This window comes from Notamacropus eugenii, chromosome 2 (assembly GCF_028372415.1).
Source record: "Notamacropus eugenii isolate mMacEug1 chromosome 2, mMacEug1.pri_v2, whole genome shotgun sequence".
Classification (NCBI taxonomy): Eukaryota; Metazoa; Chordata; class Mammalia; order Diprotodontia; family Macropodidae; genus Notamacropus; species Notamacropus eugenii.
The window spans coordinates 29,679,128-29,686,212 of record NC_092873.1 but is presented as its reverse complement, the minus strand read 5'-3'; the positions used below and the strand labels follow the sequence as shown (position 1 = coordinate 29,686,212).

Here is a 7,085-nt window from a genome sequence, read left to right as displayed (position 1 = left end):
GTTAAGAGACTTGCCTAGGGTCACAAAGCTAGTAAGTGTCTGAGGCCAGATTTAACTCAGGAATATGAGTCTTCCTTGACTCCAGGCACAGTGTTCTACCATTATACCAGCTAGCTAGCTCCTATACCTCTACCCATCTTGTTACAATTAAATTAATGAGACCATTGAGTCTTCCCTCTTATCTCCTCCATTTATAATAATATGTATAGGATTTTATATTATTATATATAATGACTCATTATAATAAATATATATCATTCAAAATAACAAGGTGTTCAGGTTTATAATGAATAAAATGATTCGTTCCAAAATCATCAGATATCTTTTAATTTGCAAATCTAAAAGCCTTTTCTCATTTCTTATCCTTCTTGATGTCTCTGCAACTTTTGACACTGTTAATCACTAATTTCTCTTTCCTCCCTTGATTTTCATGACACTGCTCTCTCCTCTTTCTCCTCCTAGCTATTGCATCTTGTCAGTCTCATTTGATGGATTTTCATCCAGGTCACCATCCTTAGGAATTTCCTCATGCTTTGTCTTGGGCTCTCTTCTCTAGTCTTCTCTTCTCCCTCTTGACACTCAATTGGCGATCTCATCAGCTCCCATGAGTTCAACTACAATCTCAATGTAGACAATTCTCAGATCTATATATTTAACCAAGTTTTTCTCTCAAGCTTCCATCTCTTGTGTAGCTACAGCTAGGCATCTTAAACTCTAAAACAGATGCAATTCCATCAAAACTCTTGTTTCTCTATTTCCTGTTATGTGAAAAGGCACAATAATCCTTCCAGTCACTTAGTTTGAAACTTTGGTGCCATTCTTGACCCTTCATTTTCACTCACCTCACATAAACATTGTCAAATCTTGCCATTTTACCTTTACAACATCTCTTATGTAACTTGGCCACTGTACAGGCTCTCATTGCTTGGACTTTGACAATAGTCTTCCAACTGTTCTCTCTGCCTCTAGTCTCTCCCTGCCCTAATTCATTCTCCATTTAGTTGCCAAATTAAATTTTCTAGAACGTAGGAGAACTGGGCCTCCCTGTCACCTGAAGTATCAAATAAAAATCCTCTCTCTGTTCCTTAATGGTCTTCTCAGCTTAGCCTCTTCCTAACTTTTCAGTCTTTTTAAATGTTATTCCCCTTCAGAGTCTAAAATCCAGATACAGGCAGTTTCCTGCTCCTTAGACAAGACAATCTGAACCCCATGCCTTTTTCACTGGCTGTCCTCCATGTGTCTAATGCTCTTATCTCTGCTTCTTAGATTCAAGACTCATTCCAAACTCCACATTCTTAGGCTTTTCATACTTCTGACCCCCATTTTCTCCTGCCTTCTCAGATAACCTTCCTTCTCCTCTGTATATATCTTTGTATATACCCAGATATCTGCATGTTGTCTTCCCTCATCCAAATGGGAGATACATGAGAGAAGAGATCACATTTTTGTTTTTATAGCTAGCTTGCACTTAGCACAGTGCCTAGCATATTCTTTACGGTTGTTGACTGAGTGGATTCTAAACAATTTATCATTTCCACACCCCCTTACGCCCTGCCAGCCTGCAGTTCTTTTCTTATTTCAGTGTTTAATGGATTCTGGCAGTCCAGGGTTTTCCACATGTCATATATCACCACTGAGTTCATTCGTATCTGTCTGATTAACCTGCGCTGGTCTTCTCCCCTGCTTTTACATATCATTCTGTTTTCCATGGCAGGCTGTGCTATTGACTTATGTCAGCCCAGGAGGATGTGAGGAACATGAAGATTTCTTTCCAGTACAACTATTTAAAAGGCCTTGAAGCTCATACCATTGACGCAAGCTATGAAAGTGCCACACCATCCTACCGTCACGAAGGCAAACGAATGTTGCTTCCTTCCTCCTCACTCTTACACATACCCGCTTACTTTCCTGTCAAAGTTATTTCTGAGGTATGTGATGAGGACAGGGAATAGGGAAGCAAAGAAAGACAAAAAAAAGGGGGTAGATCTCAGCAGATCCAGGTTTGAAAATCATAATGTACACGTCCCTTAGTGAAGCTTTCAATTACTTAGATTGAGCAATTACGATAGTAAAATCACAATGCAATCATTTTAAAGGCTTCTCTTTGTAAAATCAGGCATAAATTAGCCCAGGCAACATGGAATAGTGGTAAGACTAGGACTCCAGACAGCTCAATTTGATTCCTAATTCAGATGCTTAATAACTGAGTGACCTTGGACTGGGCACTTCTACTATTAAAGCCTCAGTGTCCCCATCTGTAAAACGGGGATGATGATTTGTACTCTATTTACCTCACAGGGTCATTGGGAGTGCTACATAAATGTCATTACCTGGCTTTTTCGACCATTATTTACAGAGGTAGGATGACGTAACCAAAAGAATGCTTACCTTGGAGTCCATATCTTGACTTTAATACTTTCAAACTCTATCTCCTTGAGCAAGTAACTTAGCTTCTCTGATCTTGTTTCATCGACTACAAGAAGGGAAACAGCCAACTTAGGCTACCCATCTCAGAGGTATGCTGGAAGAATGGTACTTTCCAAACTTTAAAAGTCTCAGAAACTGGAGTTATTTCTATCTACCTCAAGGGCTTATAATATGAATGTCTGAATTAATGTACTTATTTCCTTCCCAGATACACACACAAAGATGCAAAGTTAGAGAGACACACTGGATAGATTTAAGAGGATGAATTGTTTGGCTTCTGTTGGCTCAAGTTACTGCGGAATAAGATGCCTACAATTCTTTGGAGCCGCCCCCACCTTATTAAAGATGAGTTATAGCATAGCACAAGCTATGCTATACCACAAGCAACAAGAATTTAGCAAGTGTTGTATCCACCTCTCTATTGAGATGTCTCCATTCCCCATCAGTGGCACTCAACTACCCCCCACAACCCCATGCATCACACCTACACTCAATAGTAGCACATGGATAAAAATTGCTTGCCTGAATAGTCTTATTCCCGTCCAGTTGGATGGATGATAATGACTTTGAATAAAGGTAGGGCTAAGTGACATACATACCCCTTAGCCCCAGTATAAGCGATTGCCTTGTAGCCAACAGGCTCTGCTCATTTGTGAACCAGTTTATAAAATCCAAAACAAAACTAGAGTGAGGGGACAGAATAATCCAGACTGGAACACTCAGGGCTCTATATTAAGAAGCTCACCTGAACAGGACATTGGCCAGCATTATTCCTGTTCAGATACCCTGGAGCTAATTAGAAAACCCATTGATTCCTTCTTCTCTACCTTCTTCCAAGGCTTTGAACCCTAGACAAAGGACTCAGATTAAGCAAGGTGATGAAAGCAGGATGAAAGCCACACAACATGACCACATTCTTGCTTCACCTGCATCTTTCAAAACTGGCTGCATCTGATATCAGTTGTTACTTAATAGAGATCACCTTCAGGTACCAGGCTCTGTTGACAGCAGCAAACGATTGGAGAGCAGGGTGACTCAATGTTCAGTCACCAATTACGTAACAACCCCCCCCCCAAAGATTCTTTAAACTCTGAAAGAAACTAGGACTTATCAAACCAGCCATTTAGTGGGAATTTCCTCCTTTCTAATGCAGGGTGTCTTCAAAAAGGTGGCTTCCCTAGCACACTCCTGTTTGCTCACAAAGGTATTAATTTAGAATTCTTTGTGTACTGCAATCAAGAAAAATGTGTTCCTGAATGATCTTAATAAGACAAATAAGCAAACGAAAAACGTGGATTTAACTTAGTAAAATTCATTTTGTCTGCAGAAAAAAATAAGTTGTCATTTATATAGGGCTTAAAGGAATTCAAAGCGCACTGTACAGGTTATCTCATTTGATGTTCACAAGATCCCTGTGAGGTAGATGCAACTCTTGCCCAATTTGACATACAAGGAAACTGAAGTTAAGTGATTTGCCAGTGTAACCCAGCAGGATTTGAACTCAGGTCTTCCTGATTCTAGGCTCAGCACCCTTACCTGCTGGGCCATCATGCCTTCTTTTCCAAAAGAGCAGCACTGGATTTTCACAATATCCTCAGATGTTATTTATCCTCTTTCCTCTCTTTTTCTTCCCCTTCTCCCTCCCTCTAACCTAGCCTTTTCACGTAACAAGCCTACATCCTATTCACAACCTTCTCTATTCCCCTAAGGGACAAGCAGGAACCAGAAAAACTCAACTAAGCTCCAAGTGTTAATGTATTCACCCCCTTCCCACACATGCTTGCATATAAACAGGATCTTCCTGAATCAAAATCCACTTACCTTAGGGAATAAATTGTAGAGAGTTTTTAACTCCATGGAAAGAAAAGACTTTCTAATATTGAGGGCTGTTCAAAATGGAATGGGATTCCTCAGATCATCGTGGGGGATCTTCACTATAGTTGCGATCTTCAAAAGATTGAGATAAGCATTCATTGGGGGTATTAGTGTGTTTGATTTTTTTTTCATCAGTGCCCAGTCACTTTATTGGGATGTAAATGGTGCCAGTTTTTTGATACAGATTATGGTCAGATAACCCAAATATGCATGCACTGAAAGACAGTAGGAGTCAAGGCTGCAGTTCCCAGGTGCGGGGTAAGCCAGGTGTGGCTTAGCTCTCATTCTCACTGTCTCAAAAGGTGTACTTCTCAAAAAGATATTCCTCTATGTCAGAAACCAAGGCTCCCATATTGTACAGGTTGGTTACGTGATCACTCAGGTGTCTGATGGACTTTACCTGTTGGTCCAGGTAGTGGGTTTTGATGAAACCATTTAAATGGGGGTCATTTCTGTTATTTGTCAGCTTGTGCAATTTCAGTAACGACTGAGTGACTTTTTTCCAGGGGCAGGACACACTCCACTGCATTCAGCCCACTCTCGCAGTCATCTCGGTGTTACTTCTTGATGTCTTGTAGGAAGATGCGGCCACCACGCTGGTTCCGAAGTTTCATCAGCTTCTCAGCATGCTCCCTCTCCTAGTGGGACTGGTGGAGAAAGTACTTGACAAAGTTCTTCAACGCTGCATCATCTAGGTAAAAGCAGTAAGACATGGAGAGGTAAACATAGGAGGCGTTGAGGTACAGGTGGATCTGGCGCTTCAGAGTCCTCGTGGTAAGTCTGCTGCACATGAGAGGGGGAGCATGTTGTCATGGCGGCGGCAGAGGCTGTGCAGGGGCTGGGGGTGAGACTCGGGCTGATGCTTGGGTGGCGGCGGAGGGAAGGGAGGACGCGGGCCTAGGGCCGCTGAGCAGGTGGCTGCAGCGGTAACAGGAGGATGGAAGAAGTGTTGCTTAGTAGAAATGAACGTGAACAAGGGCAGCTCTGGCCAGGAATTCCGGGCAGCGGATTCCGTACAAGCAGCGATGAAGCAGGAAACCTTAGCGACTCCGCCTTCCCTGCGTTTCTGCCTGATTGAGAGAATTCTTGAAGAGTCTTTTTTGTTGATGAGTTATATGAATTATTTCGGAGGAACTTTGGGTGTTTCATCCAATATTGATTCTGAGGCTCACGAAAAATGAAAGATTGAAATCGTTTAGCTGGCCAACAGGAGCATAGATTTTGATCTGAATGATCTTTCAGCATCTGTTCAACGTCACAGGATAGTGGCAGCCACGTATTTTGGTGTAAGTCAGTTCTTGGTTTTAAAGCTTTAGAAAGGCTAATATTATTTTAATGGTTAAATCCCTATTCTAGATAAAACTTACTACTTAGGAAATTAGATAAAAATTCAGTTCTTAAGCTATTAGCACAATAGCTAGCCCTGCAAAATGTCATTGCTGGAGTCAATACGAAAGCGTATCTTTCATGAATACCTGTATTTAGCAGCAAAGAGCCTCTCTGGAATCGGTTTCCTTTTGGAGCAAGAGGATGCGTTTGGAAAGAAGGTGCTGTTTTTTATAATGACGTTCTTGGAAGTGGAAATTTTACAAGGATGCTCTTGGAAGAATAGGGTTTGTGATTTTTTTAGGTTCCTTTTTTGTTTGTTTGTTTGTTTGTTTGTTTTTAGGAATGCTAAGTCCACAACGAAGAGCAAATATTTTAATTGAACATTTAGGGTAGAGGAAGGGAGAAAAGAGAGAAAGGAAGCGATAAACTTTGAGGATCGTACAGTAAAAAAGTAGTTAACATCGAATATGTTTATAAAACAGAACCTCAGGAAGACTAACAAATAGGAGCTTCAGGAGACCTTTTCACTGAGTAATCTCTTCTCATTTCCCTTCTTTTTCTTCCAGGGAACACTGTCAAGGTGGACTGTCTGGAGGGGCCTGGACAGCCTGCTGGCAGCTTTGCTGCTCCCAGCAGCAGGAGAAGGTGTGGGGATTATACTCAGGGAGTCATTTTTTCTTTTCTTTTTCATTCTTGCTCTGGTCCCTCTCCTTCACCAAGGAGTGTAAGTAGCCTATGGCAACCTGCTCTGTGTAAATGCCATCCAGGGTTTTCACTTTTTGGGCAGCTGTGGAAGACTTGGGCTTGTGATAGCAGTAGCCCAATGCACCACACGTTGGAGACAGGCTCCAGGTGATGGTGCTCTCATCTGCAGCCATTGTAATACTACACTTACCACAAGCTAAGCTTGTCATTGTCCAGTCACGGAGGCCCTGAACAGCTTTGAGATACATGGTGAACTCCAGAGAAGTGTTGGTAGCACCCCAGAAAAACAGGCTACCAACTTCAGTGATTTCGAAGGGGCAGGGGTAGCCTCCTGGCCCAGGAAATTGAACAGCTTCACCAGAGGAGGGGTCATACTATCCTTCTACTCTGTGTGGCTCAGTCAGCCATCCCCTTCAAATGCCCAAGAGAAAACACATTTCTAAGAGAAAAGAACCAGAGTGTGATTGGTGCCACAGGCAACATTTCAGACAACGACACTGGCGACTGGCAAAATCTGTCCATCTTTTGTCTTCTCAGTGAAGATGAGAACTAGCAGGGGACCAGATTACACTCATATTCTATCCTCTGAGGCTGGGCAATGAATTTCCAGTCAGAATTGTGTCCCAGCCGACCACATTCAGGGCACCCAAAGGAGTAGAGGTTTCGTTTACAATCCATTATCATTCTGAATCCAGCCCCAAAAGTCATTTTGGTATTGGGCTGGCCATTGTAACCTATCTATGCAGGAC

At 42.1% G+C, this 7,085-nt stretch overlaps 1 pseudogene; it reads right to left on the bottom strand.

Moving 5' to 3' along the window:
* Positions 1–4,597: 4,597 nt before the first annotated feature.
* Positions 4,598–5,115, bottom strand: LOC140522570 (ferritin heavy chain-like; annotated as a pseudogene).
* Between the last annotated feature and the right edge of the window lie 1,970 nt (positions 5,116–7,085).